The 20731-nt window shown below is 40.8% G+C and overlaps 1 protein-coding gene and 1 pseudogene across 1 annotated transcript in view; both read left to right on the forward strand.

Annotated features, from left to right (window-relative positions):
* Nucleotides 1-20731, forward strand: part of GAREM1 (GRB2 associated regulator of MAPK1 subtype 1) — a 206379-nt gene that overhangs the window by 135122 nt on the left and 50526 nt on the right. The window lies entirely within an intron of this gene.
* LOC118758133 (small nucleolar RNA SNORA70) lies at nt 19022-19109 on the forward strand (annotated as a pseudogene).

A 20731-nucleotide genomic window follows, 5' to 3' on the forward strand; every position in this document is an offset into this window, starting at 1 on the left:
TAGCTGTTGGAACAATCTTCTGGCCTCTCTAACTCTTGGCAATTTTAAAGGCTCATATCCCCCCTCATTATCAAATTAAATGTGATAAAGATTTTAGTTTTGAAAAATTCACATCCTACCTTAGATCATCTCGTTTTCAAAGGTCATGAAGCATGTCTTGTACTTTTTTTCCTATGACTAATGTGGATGGGAAGCAATAAGCCTCAGCCACAGTTTTACTCTTAAGTGGATAAGCTGGGTAATAGCACACAGAGCTGCAGCATTTTCATGAGTTACTGCTTTCAAGCCGAGTGCCAGGGATGGGGCTGTAGTATAATGAAATGTGTGTTAACTGCCTCCACTTACATAATATTGCAACTTTTTAAAAACTTTTCCTGTGTCTGTTACATGCTCTCATGTGTTCTGGTTTGTGTGGATAAAATTTAAGTTTACAGCCAAAACTCCACTTGGTCTTTCATAAGGAAATTGTATATGGCTTTATTAATCTCAGCCCTGATATAATCAGCCCATTAAAGCAGAAAAAGCAGGTTTTCTAGAGATTAGTTTTCCAAAAACAATACCAAAAACACAGTGGATGCATATTTTTCCCATGAATATACCTTATAGCTTACAGTTTTTAACTTCTTCCTGAATTTCCTCGTTGGATTTCCATAACAAATCTATGCAGTAGGCAGAAGAGATAATGACAGCACTGTTCTATGAATAAATGAAATCAAGCCAATGGCATTCACCTAAGGAGTCTTAGACTGAGTATCTTTAATACTGTGTCACCTACTCGGAGACAGGAATCACACTATTTAGTATACACCTGCTAATGATACTTAATCCTCGTAATAACCTGTGAAGTTGATGGCAGAGATCTGGCTCTAAATGAGGAAGGTGAGTTTCAAGGAAATTAAATAATCCAGCCAACTCTCATTGCCAGCAAGTAGATCCCATCTGTTCCAAAACCCATGGGTTTTTTTAATCTTACTTTATTCTATTCTATTTGTTAATTTCTACTTTTTAAAAGATTTTTAAATTTATTTGAAAGGTGGAATGCCAGAGAGAGAAAAGATCTTCCATCTGGTTCACTCCTTAGATGGCTACAGTAGCTGGTGCTGGGCCAGACCAAAGACGTGAGCTTTGTCCACATCTCCCATGAGGCTGGCATGGACCCCAGTGTTTCAGCCATCTTCCACTGCTTTCCTACGCACATTAACAGAGACCTGGATCAGAAATGGAACAGCTTTGACTCAAACCTGCACTCATATGGGATGCTAGTATTCCAGGCAGCATCTAAACATACTACCACAAAACTGGCGCCAGCTCTTGCTTCTTTCTGTTTCAGTGTTTAAACTGATGTCATCATAATCTATGACTACAATTCATACTTAACTTTTATTCTCAGAGCTTTTGAGTTGGGAATAGGTCAGAACCAATACAGACTATACTTATTGAAACCCATTCTCACTGTGTGCTAACTTTCATAATGAAGTGAGATTAAAATATCTCCTTTTTGTGTGTGTGGGAGATCAAGGTACCTGCTGTATGATGATTCAGTCCCCAGTTATATGCAGCCATCAGGACAGGGTCAGGCCAAAACTGGGAGCCAGGAACTCAAACTGGATCTCCAGTTATGGATGGCAGGTCTCAGGTACTTGAACCATCATCTCTTGCCTCCCAGAGTGTACTTTACCAAGAGACTAGAATTAGAATTACAGCCAAAATTGGAACCTAAACACTCAGATATGGGACATTGGCATCTCCGGCAGCCTCTTTGCCTGTATAGCCCGTGGATACCCTATGCATTCCATACTTACTAAAGGTTGAAATGTACTGATTAGGATGAAAGTATAAGAGGTCTTTCTAAAATTCATGGAAAATACTATTAAAAAACTATCATGGATTTTTAAAAAAGCACTAAAAATAAACATCTTTTAATTTTGCTTTTCCAAAAGCTTTTTTTTATAAGTATCTGTGTATAACTTGAGATAATGAAGATATTTAAATTCAATAAAGTAATAAGAGAACACTAATACTTGCCAGGCACTGTGCTGGGTGCTTTCATATGCACTGATGAGCATGCATGCCTTAAATATGGTGTACTCTCTAATGAGGATGCTGTGCCTCAGACAGAATAAATTAGTTAGTGAGGGGCGCAAGGTGTAAGTGAAGCTGAATATGTGCTGGAATCTCGTCCATTACTCTACCTGGCAATGCTGGTGTTGCTGTTTTCTGCATCTTCTGTCACCCAATGCCCATCCTGGTGTTACTTAGTACCCCGTTCTGTTCAGCACATCCCATGCCACTTACCAATACTCTCACTTGTCTATGTCAGGATTAGGAATCAACCCAGACAGTAGTTCCTGAATTATAACTAGGACTGTCTGTGGTAATTCACACATCTGAAGAAGACATTCTATTATGTGGTCACTAGCGTCTGTTTCAAAAGAACCTCTGTTTTTCCAAGTTAATTTCACTGAAAGCAGTGGTATTATCCATCAAGCACTTGTAAGAAATGAGGGGAAGAGATGGCAACAGGTAGTTCAAATCAGGACAACTCACTCCATTTGCAGTGGGTATATATGAAATAATTTAATGAAGCACTGTGTCTGATGGGTTTTGCCAACACTTGTTTTCATTTGTTTCACCTGAATTCCCCATGGTGCTTAGTTCTCAGCTTATAATAGACTGCTTGATGAAAGGTAACTACTTAATGAGACCACTGGGGACCCAGGCTGTGCCCTTTTGCAGTAGTAATTCCCTTGTCACTTGCAGCTTGACCATGTGCCCACAGAATGGTGTGAACAAAGCCTTTGACCCCAGTCTTGTTTGAATTCCAAGAAAAGAAGTCGTCAAATTATGTTGCATATAAGTTCCCCTTCCAGCTTTCCCCCTCTGTAATTCTTTGGAAGTGTCACCACATAGAAGTTCAAAAATTGATTCAGCTTTCACACTGAGAGGAAGAATGTCCAGAGTTGAATAAAAGATTAGAAGCTGTGGAGAGGAAATGGTCGGTGTGAACGAGTTCTTTTATTGGAAATCAGCCTTGGACTTCTGGACAGGAAATTAAGTTCTTGCCTGGGTCATTAATCATTGTGCCGATCTGAACATTGGCAGTGGAGGGAGGTGGCTATATTTGAGGAGGAAGGAAGGAGTGGGTGGAAAGAGCTCTCCTCAAAGCTTTCTCATCAGAGTGGGCATTCTCTGGCAGAGAGGGTGATGCCAGCCACCCCCGAGTGCCACAGGTGTCTATGATATTTTTGTCAGCTCTGCTAATGGCTCCCACACATATCTACCCAAACCTGTTTCTCACTTTTATGGTGAGCAGGGAAAATTGAAAGAATCATGGGATTTTCATTGAGCTGAGGCAGAGATGTGATAGTTTAGTAGGGGTCGGGTTTCCCTCCTTAGCTCATGAGAGATGTTGTAAGAGAACGAGGCAGCAAGGATAGCATTGATTTTTGGCAAAATTAACATTGATAAGAAAAATTTTAAATAAGCATTAAGTGAGAGATGAGTTTTATTACGGTTTTATTTCTGTTCCACTTGTATACATGTCACGTTCCCTGGCAGGGCAGCCTCTGCCAGCAAAACTGCTCCCATCATAGACCATCTCATGGTTTTCTCCCTCTGCCCAGGAGACCCACTCAGGGGAAAATGAAATTGGAGCTTTGTGCTTCACCCGTCTGTTCATCTCATCCTGTCCCCATCCCCCAATTATGGAACTGTTGTATTTACACATCACTACTTGTTTTCACTGTAAAGGGACAAGTCTTGGTCAATAAAAACTTGGTGGCAGATTTTCCAACAAAAGTAATTATTTAGACATCTCAGGGTGGCAGGTGCCTCAGAGCTGTGCCCAGACAAGTCTAAATATATGTCTGGGCTTTAACATCACTCGTCAGAAGCACCTGAGAGATTCAGCTACCTCAGGGTGATTGACTAAGCTTCCCATAAAGCTTTTCTCTTAGAGATTTTCAGATGGAAAAGGATCTAAATTAAGCTGACAATTGAAATGTTTGGCTCAGTTAAGTTTGTGTGGGCTTTTGCTCTTCCTCTCCATTGACACCTGCTTCTCTCTGACTGTAATTTCATAATGTTCTTTACTTCTCAGTGCACAATATGGTGCTCAGCATCCCTGATGCTTCCTACCCTGAATCATCCCCCCAAGTCCTCCCAGGCCCAACCTGTGTGCTGATGGCTCTTGTTCTTAGGTGGAGCAGAAATCGAGTTTTGCTGCCAACTAGTACAGCTGCTCCAGCTTCTATGGTTCGCACCAGTGATGAGCACCTATAGGTAATTTCCAAAATTGGAGAGAAAAATATATACACAAACACATACTGCATACACTTCATGAAGGGTGTCACTGTTTGCCCCAGAGGAGCATTTACAAAGGCCAACGATGCAGAGGCTTGCCTTATTCAAGGACTTCGAGGCCTTACAAAGAGTAGGCTCACTTTCCAGTCATTCCAGTTGGTACTCCTAGCCCAGAAAGTAATAAATGTTCCTTAAGAACTCTTGAAGATCTGGTGGTAGAGGGGGGCAGATACTTGACTTCACAGTTAAGATGCTGTCTCCCCTTTCAGAGTATCTGGGTTTGGTTCCCAGCTCCAGCTCTCAACTTCAGCTTCCTACTAATGCAGGCCATGAGAGGACTTGGGTTTATGCCACATGGGAGAACTGGAGTGAGGTCCTGGATCCCAGCTTTGACCTCAGTGCAGCCATGGCTGTCTCTGGAATTTGGAGGAGGAAACAGGAGACCAGAATTCTTCCACCCCCACTATTATCCTGTGTGTGTGTTCTCTCACTCTCTCTCTCTTTCTCTCTGAAACTTTTAAATAAAAATTTAAAGAACTGATCATGACATGTCCAGCAGTAATTTGAATGCTGATCATGACAAGGCCTTTTGGGGCTTGGCTTATCTCAGCTGTCACCTTGTCCTTGAAAACTGGATTCTGACATTATAATGATGTCTCATCATCAGATCATGATCTTATCCATGTCTGCTGTCTGACCTTCTGCAACCCTGGACATTGTGGGACCTATCTTTGGAACTTGGCCTCCTGTTATCCTGGACTTCCTTTATCTTCTCTTTCTTCTGTTTTATTTAGTTCATTCCTACTATTTGATCTTAAGACTCCGATCTGTTCTTCTTTTTCTCCAACTGTCATTCCTCTCCTCTTACCTTCCTCTCTCTTATTCTTCCCAAAAATCCAGTCTTCACAGATTGCACTGTACACTCCCATAGTTTGATGCTGTAATATTGATTTCTCCCATTCAACAGTACAGTGGCCACTGAATGTATTTCTGTGTCAGCCTCACCTTCTCTAAAGAAAAGAATCTGTTCTCCCATAAACTGGACCCTCCTTTGCTGGCTTTAGTTTGTCGTTATCATCTCAATCAATGACCTAGGCTACCATGTTAACCACTGAAATTTTTTCCTAATGTGCCAAGCGTTTTTATTTTACTACATTTTTAAAAGTTTATTTGAAACAGTGTCAGGAATATTCCATCCAGTTGTTCCCTTCCCATAAGCCTACAACAAGTGCGAGTGGGCCAGACCAAAGCCAGGACCAAGGAACTTGACTCAGGTCTTCATGTGAATGGCAAGGACCCAGGTACATAAGCATCATCTGCTGCCTCCCTATGTGCTCATTAGCAGGAAGCTGGATAAGAAGTGAGGTGGGAGTCCTACTCAGGCACTGCTATGCAGGATTCAGGCATTGCCAGCACTAACTTAGTATATGTTAACACTGATTTCAGTGCCAGCATGTTCAGAAAAGAGCCTAGTGAGGCTTCTGGGGGACAGATATGAGACCAACATTCAAAATTTGGAAATGACAGGTTCCATCGAAAAAGCGTGAAGTGCCGAGCCCCACACTAAATCCTTGTTTAGACTTACTTCACTCAGCCCTCCCAGCATCCTCGTATATGGTAAATAAGACTCTACCACACTCTACCCAGGAACGAACCAACAAGCATCACTTTAGCCTCTCTTACTGGTAATCCCAGTACTGTCTGTTAGCATGGAGAGGGAAAATAGATTATAAATTACTTGGAGGGGCAACTCTTGCAGAATTTTTGGCAGGGGTTTGAGTTCCCTTCCTGTATCCTGGGTCGCTGTTTGAATTAGTTAGGGCTGATTGTAAAGTGCCTTCTGTTAGAATACACCTTTGGCTCTGCCCAGTGGAGGAGTATGGAAGACAGAGCCACTGGGCTATAAATAAAAAGAAAGAATCGTGAGTCAGCAGAGTATATTGTGCTCCCATTAGCTTGGTTTGACATCCTGCAAGCAACACTCATTGATTGAGCAAGGTTATTTTGGAGAGGCACACTGGGTAACACTCTGAAGATACTGCTCAGCCTTGACTCTCACAGATGACCACTAATTTTACAGAATTGAATTCAATTAAAATTGGCATAAATGCAAGTGTGGCAGACAGAAGCAGCCATTGACTGGGGTAATTAGTAATATACCTCGGAGTTTCTTATCTTCGGTGTCAAAAGTGCAGTGTGGGGCCTGGCACGGTAGCCTAGTGGCTGAAGTCCTCACCTTGCATGCACCAGGATGCCTATGGGCACCAGTTCATATCCCAGCTGCTCCACATCCCTTCCAGCTGCCCCTGCTTGTGGCCTGGAAAAGCAGATGAGGATGGCCTAAAGCCTTGGGACCCTGCACCTGCATGGGAGACATAAAAGAAACTCCTGGTTGCTGGCTAAGATCAGGTTCAGATGGCTTCAGATCAGCCATTGGGGCTACTTGGGGAGTAAATCAGCAGATGGAAGATCTTTTTCTCTGTCTCTCCTTCTTTCTTTAAATCTGACTTTCCAGTAAAAATTTAAATACATAAATAAACAAATATTAATTTTTTTTAAGTACAATGTGGTCAGTGGACAAGGCGCATAGCAGAGGAAAGAACCATGTGGGAGGTGCATGGTTCTTGTCAGTTGTGTACTCACAGCATCTCTGTGTATTGCGAGTCCCTTCAAGCTTCTCACCTGTCACCACGTCCAGCAGACCGTTCCTGCTGTTTCTCGCTCCAACCCATGGCTCTGCTGGCCTGATTCTCTTACCACCATCTTTTTCTCCTTGTCCTCCCTCTTCACGTGCTGCTATATATCCAAAGCTCAGCCCACCGCTAGGCTCTTCCTAATCATCTGCAATGCTGTTGTGTGTGCTTTCTCCTCTGGCATCACTTGGGAATTTGTTGGAAATGCAGTTTCAACTGTGCTGCAAGCCTTCTGAGTCAGAGAGCCAATGGGGGTCCAGTCTTCCAGATGGTTGTGATACACACCAGTGTTCGAGAACCACTGATTTATACCACTCCTTTGCAGTTTGATTGTATTACTGTCATGATTCATGGACTAATATTTTGCCTGTACAATGAAATGTTAATCCCACTGTTTAGCTAATTAGTTTTTACCCAGTGTAACAGTGGGTAGTTTAACTTGCATTGGGATACATCACTATGGAAAGCTGTTTCAATCAGTTTTCCCTTCCATGTGACTACTAATTTCATTTTAATCAGCTGAGGAATCCGTAGTATATGTAAAGAAATGTTAAACATTTCAGTCTCTGAAACTGGTTGAGAAGTTCTCATTGGTGGAGGGTGTCATATAACACAGGAAAGGCATGACTCCAAAAGCAGTCTTGGTGTTTTTAAACTTAGAAGAGAGGAGCCAGTCATTGAGGCACAGAGGGTAGAGGCGCTGCTTGGACTGCCAGCTTCCCATATGGGCACCAGTTTGAGTCCTAGTTGGTCCACTTCTAATCCAGCTCCCTGCTAATGGCTGGGAATGCAGTAGAAGTTGGCCCAAGACTTTGGGCTCCTACCATCCATGTAGGAAACCCAGAAGAAGCTCCTGGCTTCAGTCTAGCCCAGAACTGACTTTTGCAGCCATTTGGGGAATAAACTAGGGAAGGGAAGATTCTATCTATCTATCTCTATCTCTGTCTCTCTTTTACTCTGACTTTGAAAATAAATACATAAGAAAAAAAGCAGAAATGTTCTTCAGATACCTTATTACCGCTACATTCAAAATGCATGATAGTAGAATCAAAGAGGGAAAATGTCTTTATAATTATGTGTATGACATAAGTTTGGTGGAAATGATGAAACAGAAGGAAGAAAAGAATATTTTGTGTGAGCTACAATGCTTATTATATTGTCCGGTTAAGGAATGTTTAGGTCATAACATATCTGCAGTGGGGGAAACCAATGTGGAATTTGGAAGAAGGTGCTGATCAACACAGTATAGTTTAATTTATCCATCAAGCCCAGTGCTTGGTTGGGAGCACTCATAATGTGTTCTTTCCTCCTTCCTTTCTCCCATCCATTCCTCTTTTCCTTTATGATCTGTTAAGTAAATGTAAAAATTCCTAATCTTTGTTCTTCCCAAAAACAAAATGTGTGTAAAGATCTTATTTTATTATCCTGGGAGTACATTCCCTCCTACCCCCTTGTATGCAACCTTTTAATGTGTTATGTTGTGTTTCTATTTTTTCCTATGGATCTGATTTTACAAAATCACAGTAAGTATATCAATTATTTGTGATTTTCATAAATTGTGCTTTTAATCTCATTTCTTCAACATTTTATTTTCTTCTGCATTACTCAGAGATTCTGTTTCAAAATCACTTCCTGTGTTCAGGTGTTCTCCCAAGGGTGGGCAGCAATAAGGACACTGTCATGAAAATCTTCATGTGGACCCCCTGTTGTCCTGAGTGAACATTTCTTGGAACTCATGCCCAGAAATTCTAATTGTGGGTGCTTTGGAATGTGTATGTAAAGTCAACAAGACTAATGGTTTCAGAGGTCTCTAGAATGGTTGTGCCCTCCTCAATTCCCTTGTAGTCCAATAGGATTCGTCACCCACATGAGGAATTCACCATTCTGCATCCTTACAGGTGTGAAGTAGTAGCTCTTGATTGGTTCTGAATTTGACTTCTGGAGCATCTCTTCACGTGCTTACTGACCTTTAGGATGAGTTCCTTATTACACTGCCTGTTCATGTTCTTTACCCATCACTGTGTTGGTGGACTTCAGTGAGTATTTCCACCATCAGTCCCTTCCAATTTTAAGTTATACAAGCATCTTATGCTCTGTTACCTGTCAGCTTTTCCTATAGTACCCTTTATCAAGCAAATATCATTAATTTAATGCAGTTATTGTGTGGCTTGTAGCTTTTTATTATGAAGCCCTTCTGTGTCCCCAGGTGGGAGTTCATTTCAGTTTTTCTTCATGTGGTAAACTAGTTTCACAAACACCAAAGGCTAAATAGTGTTCCAGGGCTGTGGTGATAACTGTATATTATACAGATTTTCTTTTTCTTCCATTTGTCTTCATTCTGCCTTTATTCGACAAAAAAAAATGTTTTTATTCATTGAAATGGCGGGAAACATTATATCCCAATGACTAGTGAAAGTTGCATTTGTGAAAATGATTTCAACATGCTTTTAACCCAGTCTTGCAAAGTATCAACTAGACTTTAAGTAGAAGCAGAGTGTAATTGCTGGGGGAAAAAAAAGACTGTATTGTATACCCGACATTGTCTATTCTGCTTGTCTAATGTTGAACATATTATATCCATTATCCAGCATTGATTTAGGTCCTCTCCTGGTATAATCTAAAGGATTCAGTTTATCAGTTCTCTGATAATTTTGGATTTTTAAATTCTTTATAGGACATACAAAGCAAGCATACTTCCCTATATCATTTGCATCATAAAAATCAGATAGATGTTGGGAAAATTCAATCCTATATGTAGATGAAAGAGAAAGAAGCAAGCACAGATATTTCTAAGTATTTTACACCTGTTAATCTTGGAGTTCCTTTGGAATAGCTTTAGCACTTTGTGTGCTGTTCTGCCTTGAACAGAGTCATAAATAGGTAAATGTTTGAAATTCATACATTACTTTGACTAATAGCTAAAATATGGAGAAATTTGTTGCCTGAATGTATTAAGTGCTAAAATGCTGAGGTGCTGGTTAGGAGCCTTGTTAATAGGGCTTAGACCCTACTGGCCAATTCACAAGAAGATTTTATGTCACCTGTTGTTGTTATAACCAAGTATTTGATGGTAGCTTCAATTGATAAGTACCAGACGTGTGTATAGCAGGAGATCCAGCTCCTAAGTCTGTTATATCCATTAAGCCTGGAAAGCTGATCAGGGCATATCTAAAAGTTTAGAAAGCAGTGAAATCAAATGTGTGTCAAAGCTCTTGATGGATACATGTTCCTCAAAGGATGCTGTCAGCACACATGACACTAAGAAGAGCCTGTCTAAGAGAAGGAGCGTCACTACACAGCCCATCAGCTCTTCAACATGACTGCATTAGGAAATGGGGTCTCTTGCTCACATACTGGGCCAACACATGGAATCTGGTCAGAAGGCAGAAGGGTCATGATCATTTGTCCATGTCTTGTCTGTCCATTTGTCTATCTGCTAATTGTGTAATGATGTTTGAAGGACAACATACTATGTGTAAACAAAAACTTTTAGAGATTTAATGCTGTTTTTCTAGTTTTTGATTTTATATTCATTAAGTATAAAATATTTATCTATGTCAATTATTGTATAAAAATTTGTGGAAAGCAGAAGCTTTTAGCAGATGCTGTGCTTCTGATAATTTTTACTAGTGTATACCTGGTTTAACCTTGAGCTCTTTATTTTTCGTTGTTTTAATGATTTAATCTCCTCAGGAAAAATTAAGTTCACCATATATTGCTTTTAAAGCATGCTGCCTTTTCTGAGCATTGTCTCATTCGATCTCTGCATACAACAGACTCAAGATGTGGGTCTCCCCAACCTCATTTTATTTGTGAGAAAGTTGAAGCCCAGTCAAATGTATGTAAATACTACACAGCATCCATGTCTAAGGGGAGAGGCTGAGGTTCAAACCCTGGTCTGCGCGTTCCAAAGTTGGACTCCTTGTCCACTGCTCACACTGTCTCCTTAGTGGAAACTAAATTAAGTAGCATCTCACTAAGTGTGGATGTGTTGAACTTACACAAAAATACTTGAATACTGCATTGTGTCTTACGTGCCAACAGTACAAGCTCAGACACTGCATATCCCCTCATAGTATCTGTTTGGCAGTAACATTGTAAACAAAACTTTACCTCATTCATTTTCTAATCATCCTTTCTTTGTCACATTATCTGGTTTCATGAGTTGGAATTTCTGTGTGTTTTTTATTCCTGTTGGCTTCATTAAGTGCTGTAGTTCTTGAATATTATAGATTCTGGAGATGTCTTTCTCATCTCTCTGGTACTTTAAATGTTTTTAATTTTTCTTTTTGAAAGAAGTCAAGTTTTTAAACATGAGAAACTTCTAAAAAAATGAAAAAAGAAAACCTGAACTTTTTAGTACAGTATCAGAACCCATAATTAATGACTCATTCATTATTGTGCTTGTGAATTTCTGCTGGAGGTTTCTGTTTATTAGACGCCTGATACTGCATCAGAAATGAGAGCATTTCTCCCTTCCAAGGTATCTCTGCTCCCTGAAGAAGCCACTGCTCTCCACAAGTACTTTTCCTCTCCAGCCTTGTTTATCCCATCAGACATCGCTGCCAGCAGCAGCCCTGTTTACATAACTGCCCTTGTTGGCGAGAGTATTGTACTGAGCACCCTCCTACACTTGCAGCACAGCCTGTTTAACATGGAACAGGGTCAAAACCTGAAAGGCACTAGAGAATGCTCAATAAGCTAGAACAGTGCCGAGTGAAAGTGGAGGCATTTGGAGGAAAATGAAGTATTGGAGCAAGAACCGGGGGCATTTTGTCCGCAAAGACTAAATGAAAGAAGAGAAAATAGTTCCTTTGTGAGGGGGTGGGAGAGAAAACCATGCACTGGTCTGGGTATAGGACACAGGTATGTGTTTGCACACATGTTTGAACGCATGCTGTTAATCAAAATTTTCGCAAAAATGAGGTTGCAGCTACATGGCTATTTGCTTCTCTGTTTTTTAATTTAAAAATCTTACAACAGAGAGTGGCTGCCTCTAACGTAGAACCTTTTCATTTTACAGATTTTTCATTTTTGCTGCACTGTCATCAGATTCCTAACAAACAGAGGACTCTAGTGGCTGTTGTAGCTACAAATATGTTGGAATAATTCTATTTTAAGTGTGAAACATCTTAATTGAAATTATCCATCACCAGCACTGGGTTAAGAAAGCAGCATTTGACTTTCTGTTTCCTTATCTCCATGTTTCCCAGATCTGTAATTCCCAAGCAGTTAACAGTGAATTGCCCTGCAATTCTGAAGTTCTCTCTGCTCGCTTCCCTTCTTTCTGACTGCTGTTTGTGACGAATTTAGAGTACTTTCTGACGTCTCATGTTCTGGAAGAGCTTTTCCAAGATTCATTTTCGAAAGAGTTAATAGCTTCTCCCCTTAAGAAAAACCAAACAGCACAATGATTCTTCTTTTCATTGATGACAAGTGTGTCTTCATGCCACATGCTCAAGCCCTTATCAGCTTACAGTGCTAAATCCTTTGTGTATGTTTGGTCAGCCTGATAAGCCTGATGTGGGGAATGTATGCCCTGTAGAATTTGGAAGCAGTCAGAGGTATGGAGAGAACAACTTTTCCACATTTCATGGTAGGAGGAAAAGGCAGAATTTGAACTCCAGAAGAGTATGAACTGATTTGCAAGATATAAATGCAAAATGACACTCAGTGACTATTGCTAAATATATTTGCTAAATATAAAATTTTAGAGTTACCTTTATTTTTATTCAGACTTTATTTTTTAGAACAATTCTAGATTCTCAGCAGAATTGCAAGGTGCCAACATTTCCAGTAGTAGGAACCAGCGTGATTGCTAATCCTCCACCTGCAGGTGTTAACATCCCATCTGGGTGCCAGTTTGTGTCCCAGTTGTGTCTCTGCCTCTCCTTCTCTCTGTAATGTTGCCTTTCCAAAAAAAGAAATCTAAAACAGGAAATTTCCAGGATACCCTCTGCTCCTATGCATGCATAACCTATGCTACTGTCAGCATCTTCTACCAAAGCGGTGCATGTGTTGCCATTGATGACCCTATATTGCCACTTCATTACCACCCAAGGACTGTATTTATATGAGGGTTCACTCTTGAGGTTGTTCATTCTGTTGGCAACTGTATAATGACTTGTGTCCACCTAACGGATTTCTGAGTTCCATATCTTCATTCCCTAGTCCCTTTTACTGTCAACAACCTCTGATCGCTTTGCTCTCTGCACAGTGTTGCCTTTTCCAGGATGTCCTGTAGTTGAAATCATACAGGATGTCACCTTCTCAAGTTGGCTTCTTTCACATATGAATTTAAGTGTCTTCCCTAGCTACATTACTTGTGTTTGTATCGTAAGAATTAGGAGAAAATAAATGTGTCCCTAACCCTTTATAGAAATGCAATGGAAGACCTGTACAGTATGATTTTTTTAATTATTGTTTTTTGCGTCTTTTCTAGCTTTCAGTGCACTGAGTCACATGGGTGTTAGAAACAGAACCCTCCACCCACCTGCGTTCTATGATGCTGTGTTTGCCCTACTGTACACCTCTAAGGAATCCCACGTCTCTCTGTCCATGGAGTTATAATCACTTCAGTTTTGGCACAGAGATTAAAAACTAAACCTCTTATACTCGAGGCACTTTTTTTCCCTAATGAAAACCAAGCTTGAACAGCTGCTTGTGTTATTGTCTCTCCTCTGTGGTCCCACTGGTGTGTGGGAGTTGACTGTTAGCTGTGGAAAAAGGAGCAAAGAAGAAGCCAAGGATGGGGTCATGTTTCAATAGAGAAGGAAGGGTGGAATTTAACCTCCTTGAGTGTTTTTCCTCTCTCTCTCTCTCCACATTCTGGTCATGCAGCTTGACTTTGTTTTTTCTTTTTTCTTGTCCTTTTTAAAATTTTCTTCTTAAGTACTTCCATAAGGCATGGAAGAGAAGCATGTATTCTAAGAACCAGCATATTTAAAGCTCCTAGACCGCAACTTGAATTTTGCATGGTGTGTTTGTCTGCCCTGCTTTGTCCATTGGTGTTGGTGTGGTCTCTCTGGTGTGGTTGGTCTGGGTTGGAACCTAAATGTGGATGTAGCATATTTTTTGTGTGTTGGTTCCCATGCCCTTCCTTTTTATTAGTCTCCCTGTTTCTGTATCTCCCATTCTCATTCTCTTTTTCCTGTTCCAAATTTTTTTAAGATGCTTTTGTTTCGTAGTGTATGACTTCCGGTTCTCTTAAGTTTTAACTTTGGCTGCTTTCTTTTTTTTTCGGTAAATAGGTCATTTTATAGCTCTTCAAAAAGACCCTGCCTCAAATATGCCTTTTGCATATTGGAACCATGCTGTTAGCTGTTTTTAAATGTAGAGCTTTGATCCTTAATGGAAGGAGCTGCTATAGTGCTGGACATTGTACAAGGGCGCTACGTTCTTACTGGACAGGATGGTGTATATTCCCAGTGACTCCACAGACAACCTTCCGTGCCGCAGTAACCCTAAGTGATATTTAAATGAAGATGTACTTTATCGTTTGACCGATTTCCACAATCATTTTAGGGATTAAATGAAGGAACCTGGATAGCCCTTCAGACTAAACAAACAAACAAAAAAATAATTCATTGCATGTATCATTGGTAAATGGCTCTTCTTAGACATTTTTTTCCCAAGAATAGACATGACACAGCCAACTCCTCAACCCACTGATGTCTTCCTAAGGGTGTTGGATGCAGCATGGTTAAAGGTGGATTTGGGATTACTAGTTTCAATCCTGAATTTGGTACTGGTGTACTCCAACAAAAGCAGATTCCTTGATTAATCCTGCAGACTGCAGTTTCTGCCTCAGGAGACTCTCAGAGACACTCTGCACAACTCTGAATTTTTGAGAGGAGTAACGCCAAAGGAGAGAGCTGCCCATTGTGCTAAGTCACTCCAAAATGACTCTTGTCTATGGATAAGGCTCCTTCTCTTCCATTTGTCTTTCCAAATTTGATTATGTCTCTTAAAGAGTGAGTTGTCAGGCCCGGCTCGATAGCCCAGTGGCTAAATTCCTTGCCTTGCATTCTCCAAGATCCCATATGGGCGCCTGTTCTAATGCCGGCGGCCCTGCTTCCCATCCAGCTCCGAGCTTGTGGCCTGGGAAAGTAGGAGAGGATGGCCCAAAGCCATGGGATCCTGCACCAGAGTGGGAGACCTGAAAGAGACTTCCAAACTCTTGGCTTCAGATTGGCTTAGCTCCAGCCGTTGTGGCCACTTGGGGGTAGGGTGGGGTGTGTGAATCAACAACGAAAAATCTTCCTGTCTCTCCTCCTCTCTGTGTATCTGACTTTCCAATAAATTAAATCCTTTTTTAAAAGTTACTTGTTTGCTATTATTCTCTCATCTAAGTCTTTCACAAAGCTGATTCTGAGCATATCCTGGCCTTCAGAGCCTGTCAGGATCCACCTTCCTTTATAAACATTTCTTTCAGATTGAACACATTTGTCAAACCAATAGAAGCAGAAAGCATTTGGGTACATCTGGCTAGAGATGCACTGTCAACAGTGTAGGTATTGAATGAGCTTTCTTGTCATTATTAATTGACCAGGACTTGGCTCCCCAAACCCATGTGGCTGTTTAAACCCTGGGTTTCCCAGAATGGTTGATGGATTAAGGGTGGAGACTTTATTATAATTATTGCCTGTGAGAGGTGGAATTTGTGGAAGGTCTTTTAGGTGATTGGGTGCTTGCACTCTGGAGAGTTCTTGGAAGACAGTGAATTATGTAAGCCACTACACCTGCTCTGTAGGTCTGTTTCCTGGCTCACCATGATGGTTTCCCACACCTGCACCACCATTGCCAACATCTGCTGGAACGTAGAATAATAGGCCACTTCATCTGTGAATTCATCTGTAAGCTAGAATAAGCCTTTTCCTTCCAAAGAAGCTGCTTTCAGCTGTCCTAATTAAAGTAATGAAAAGCTGACTAGTAACTCCATAGTGTTTCACCAAAAGCTGTAAACACAGGCCTTCCCCTTCAGTCCATGGTTTCAGACTGGGGACGAATGAAGTGTCTCTGGCGCCTGTACTTCCCACTTTAATTTCCCGAACATTTCTTAATCAACGCTCACACAATTGCAAATAGTGCCAACTAGATCGTTGACATTATAAGCCCTTAGTTAAACCACACTTATGCCCTACCATTTCTCAGAAATGCAGAGCAGTCGTTGGCTTTGCTGAGATTTTTTTGTCTGAGCAACTGTTAGAAACCATTTAAAATTGGATATATTTTACGAATTTTTTTTAAATCTAGGTTTATTAACTTTGGGAATCAGCAGGTGCTGGAGCCATAAGGTTATTTTCTCTACCTTTTTATTACTCAACTTTCTTATTCCAGTAACTTCTCCCTAATTTTGCTTCTTCAGTGTACTGGTGGCATATTCTCTTGATGACTAGCCCTTTGTGGTTCCCTTCAGCCCACTCTTACCAGTAATCTATGATAAATAAATCCTGTTCAGATTATCTTAAATTTAAATATGATTAAATTTTAGTTTTCAGCAGCGATGTCAAGAATGCTTTCCTAAAGTGGAAGTCTAGAGGCAAGGCAGTCACTGGGGAGGCTAGTAAAAGTGAAGCTGCTGTTGGGAATGCACAATAGCAGTGGAGAGTGAAAGGAACTGATTGACACAGGAAAGTAGATGTAGTTGAGATTGACAGCAAGACCACTCTGTTTTCTTTTTTTCTTTTGAAGATTTATTTATTTTTATTGGAAAGTCAGATATACAGAGAGGAGGAGAGACAGGAAAATCTTCCATCCTATGGTTCACTCCCCAAGCAGCCACAACAGCTGGAGCTGAGCCAGTCTGAAGCTAGGAGCCCAGAGCTGCTTCTGGGTCTCCCACACGGGTGCAGGGTCCCAATGCATTGGGCCGTCCTCAACTGCATTCCCAGGCCACAAGCAGGGAGCTGGATGAGAAGCAAGGCTGCCGGGATTAGAACCGGCACTCATTTGGGACCCCAGTGCTTTCAAGGCAAGGACTTTAGCCACTAGGTTATTGTGCTGGACCATCTGGCTTCTAATAATAGTGGATGCTTAATTCAAATAATAAAAAGATTATGGGTATTGTGACAGTAAGCTACTGCTTGGGACACACACATCCCATATGAGTTCCTGGGACGCAAGAGGAGAGGCTCAAGCCTTTGAGTCCTTACCATTCATGTTGGAGATCCAGGTGGAATTCCAAGCTCCTGGCCTTTGCCTGGTGCAACTCTGGATGTTGTGGGTGTTTGGTGAATCAGTGCATAGAGATCCTTTTCTCTCTCATCTCTCTGGCTCTCTCTTATGCTTTCACTTTGCATTTCAAATGCATTAAAAAATGAATAAAGGTTTTTAGAAATAAAATATTTTTTTAAAAAAGATGGGATTTAGTTTTGCATGGTCAATGTTTGGATCATCGCAGGAGAGCTTTGGAGATAAGTAGTAGATATCAAGTATACCAAGGTGGCATTCAGGAAAGATCTGATTGGAGAGGAAGATTGATGTGTTGTCAACTTGTCCTTGCTGCCCAGACGTTGGAGCAGGCCCCCAGGAGAGATGAGAGAGAAAAGAAAAAAGTGAGAATGTAGTTGAACACAAAACTTTCAAAGGCATACAAATGTTCTGTCGTTTTGCACATACTGAGAAGAGAGCATTGAGCAGAGGTGAATTGTGCAAGTGGTAGGGAAGTGTTTGCATAAACTGAGTGGAACCAGATCAAGGAGGGACATGAAAGCCCAGGCAGAGGAGCCTCGACTTGGTGGCTAGAGATGAAAGAACTATTATGTTTACTTATTTGTTCATTTTGTCTGCAAGTATTTAAGGAACACTCAGGTCCTTGAGTGAGGTAGGTTTCTGTTAAGGTGAATAATGGGACAATGGAAGTGCAGAGATGGAAATGAGCTTGAAATCTGAAGTAGTAATACTAGGATAGCATGACAAGGACCTCAACCAGGTCCTTGTCCAGGTCCAACCTCAGTAAGTGCTGAGGGAAGAGTTCAGGCACAGAAAAGGCAAGATGCAGGAAAAAGATGAAGGTAGCTCCAAGATTTCTACTATATTGAACTATGTCCAAATCTAAGAGCTGTTGAATTTCCATCATGTTCACAATAAAATTTGCTTCGCCCAAATTCTAATCATTCTAGGTAAGCAGCTGGCCAAATTGATACATAAAATAAACGTAAATTTTCCATTTTCCAAAAACTGTGAAAATTGTTTGCATGTCACAGAGTAGCTTATTGGTTAGAACACGTTTTCCAGAATGATTCAGTTTTAAATCCAAGTATATCTAGTTTAAGTTCAAGGACGGAGTTTCAGAACTGAAACTAGTAATTGGCCCTGTGTTTTATAAAAAATCTTGTATGAAGGTAAATAGAAATACCCACTGATTGTTTATTATGGAAGTCATTGTTTTACAACTGATGATTTCTCTCTGCTCTTTGGCTAAGTTTCTGTTCTCTCTGGTTATTTACTGCTTGGAGCCACTGTGCTGAGACTTGCTCCATGCCCTCATCAGGGGTTTCTTTGTCCATAATACCATTTGCATTTTCTTCCTCTCTCCCCAAAATCATAAAAAGTGACATAGGGAACCAGATTGTAGAATAGTCAATGCCATATCATAGTATTTCAAGTTTGCCTTTCCACTTTTTAAAAATAGATGTATTTATTTAATTGAAAGGCAGAATTAAAGAGAGAGATCTTCCATTTGCTGCTTCAATGCCCAAGTGGCCACAGCTGCCAACGGCTTGCCTAGGCTGAAACCAGGCACTTCATATGAATCTCCCACTTGGTTCAGAGGCCCACACATGTGGGCCTGCTTTTCCAGGCTCGCTTATAGAGAGCTGGATCAGAAACAAAGCAGCCTGGACTTGTACCAGCACTCATGTGGAATGCTAGAAGTGGTAGCAGTTTAACTTGCTGTACCACATACCAGCCCCTAGCGTTTCAGTTATAAAACTTCAAGATTAGAAGAAATTTCAAGGATTGGTAATAAAATTCACAGGGTAGAAAATATAAATTACAGAAGTAGTGACATCCTTTCCTCACAGAGGCCCAGGGCTGCCAAAAGCAGCTTCCTTGGTGGTGCACACAGCTTGTTGCTTGTGTGGATTGCCCTAGGTGACCTTGAAAACAACCCTTCCCAGGGGCTCTCCATGCCTCTGACCTCATGTGGTTCCAGCTCTAGGCTTAGGAAAGTCCTCTTGGTACAGTAGCCACAGTTCATATTGGCCAACTCACTGTGTCCATCCACAATAAGCTGTAGAACAGGAAACACATGCTTGAGACCCTCTGGAGGGACAAAACCAAGTTCCCTGGCCAGCAAAAGATCTATATCTCAAAGAAATGGGGCTTTACTAAATTTAATGTGAATTAATTTAAAGACTGGGTGCTTGAGAAGCGGCTCATTCCAGATGGGTTGGACTCGGCCACATCCCTAGTCCTGGTGCGCTGGACAAGTGGTGGACTCTGCACCCAGAAAACCTTCCTCACTGTTCCCTCCTTAATCCTGCCAACTGATAATCCTACTCCCTACCAAATGAATATTTGTTTCCTTTATAGTGAAAAATCAAAAGCCCAGTGAGATATCACTTTCCACCTCTCAGATTAGCAGTGATTCTTTTTTAAAGTTTTGACAATAAATTGTTAGGAAAGGCATGAGGAAATGAAATTGGTGGGAGTATTAGTGAGCACAAACATACACTCAACTTGGCAGTATCTATCCAGAATTAAATGCGTTTACCCTTGAACCAGCAATTCTGTATTTAGACATTTTCCCATGAATAGTCTTGGGTTCACTGTTCAAGCAAGCCTTTGGTGCAGAAATATTAATTGCAACATCAGTGTGGCTTCAAAAGATTGAAATGAGTTAATCCATCAGTAGGGAACCAATAATTCAGCTATGTCATGTGTGTATGGTAGAATGCTGTGCAGCTCTTAAAAATGAGACCAGTTTGTATGCAATGATTAGATAACTCTATAAACTGCATAACTTTTTATGTTAAAAAGAGTTGCATTATGTATGTAGATCAGACGAACAGATAACACCTCTGGACACATATGTGAAGTAATGATAGAACTGCCTCCCCAAGGAGACGAGAGTAAGATGAAGAGGAAAATACCTTTTTCTATACCCTCTAACTGTACTAAACTGTTGGGAATCACAGTTATCAAATCTTCAGAACTCTGTTACTCAAGAAAAAGAAACTAGGTAGCATTCATGGTATGAAATGTTTATGTAAATGAGGATTCATGTATTTTTGGTGAAAGTGCACATTTCTATAAAAGTTTACAAAGGCACTCTCTTGATTGCTGCTATTCCAGTTAATAAAGTCTGTATTTTTTACGTGAAAATCCTACTTGTACGTTTGAACTCTGTAGAGAGACTCCATATGCATGCCTGCATCAGATAGAAATACAAGTGTTGCTGATCTTGATTTCTACCCAAATTTGTATACCTCTTGAAAAACCGTGGCTAATTTGCTGTTCTTATCACATGAGAATTGCTCATTTCTTCACATGATGGTTTTAAGGTCCAGGTTTTGAGCTACTTAAGATGCATTTTGAGGCAGGTGATTGACCTAATGCTTTTAGAGTCCTGAAACATTTCAAAGTACCTAGAGGTTTGAGTCCTCATCAGCTACCTGCTAATGTGCTTTCTAGGAAGCAGCAAGAATCCCGCAAGTAGTTAAACCCTTACCACCCATTTGTGAGGCCTGGATTGAGTTTCTGACTTACAGATTCAGCTTGGCCATGCGCTA

Source organism: Ochotona princeps, chromosome 18 (genome assembly GCF_030435755.1).
Source record: "Ochotona princeps isolate mOchPri1 chromosome 18, mOchPri1.hap1, whole genome shotgun sequence".
Classification (NCBI taxonomy): Eukaryota; Metazoa; Chordata; class Mammalia; order Lagomorpha; family Ochotonidae; genus Ochotona; species Ochotona princeps.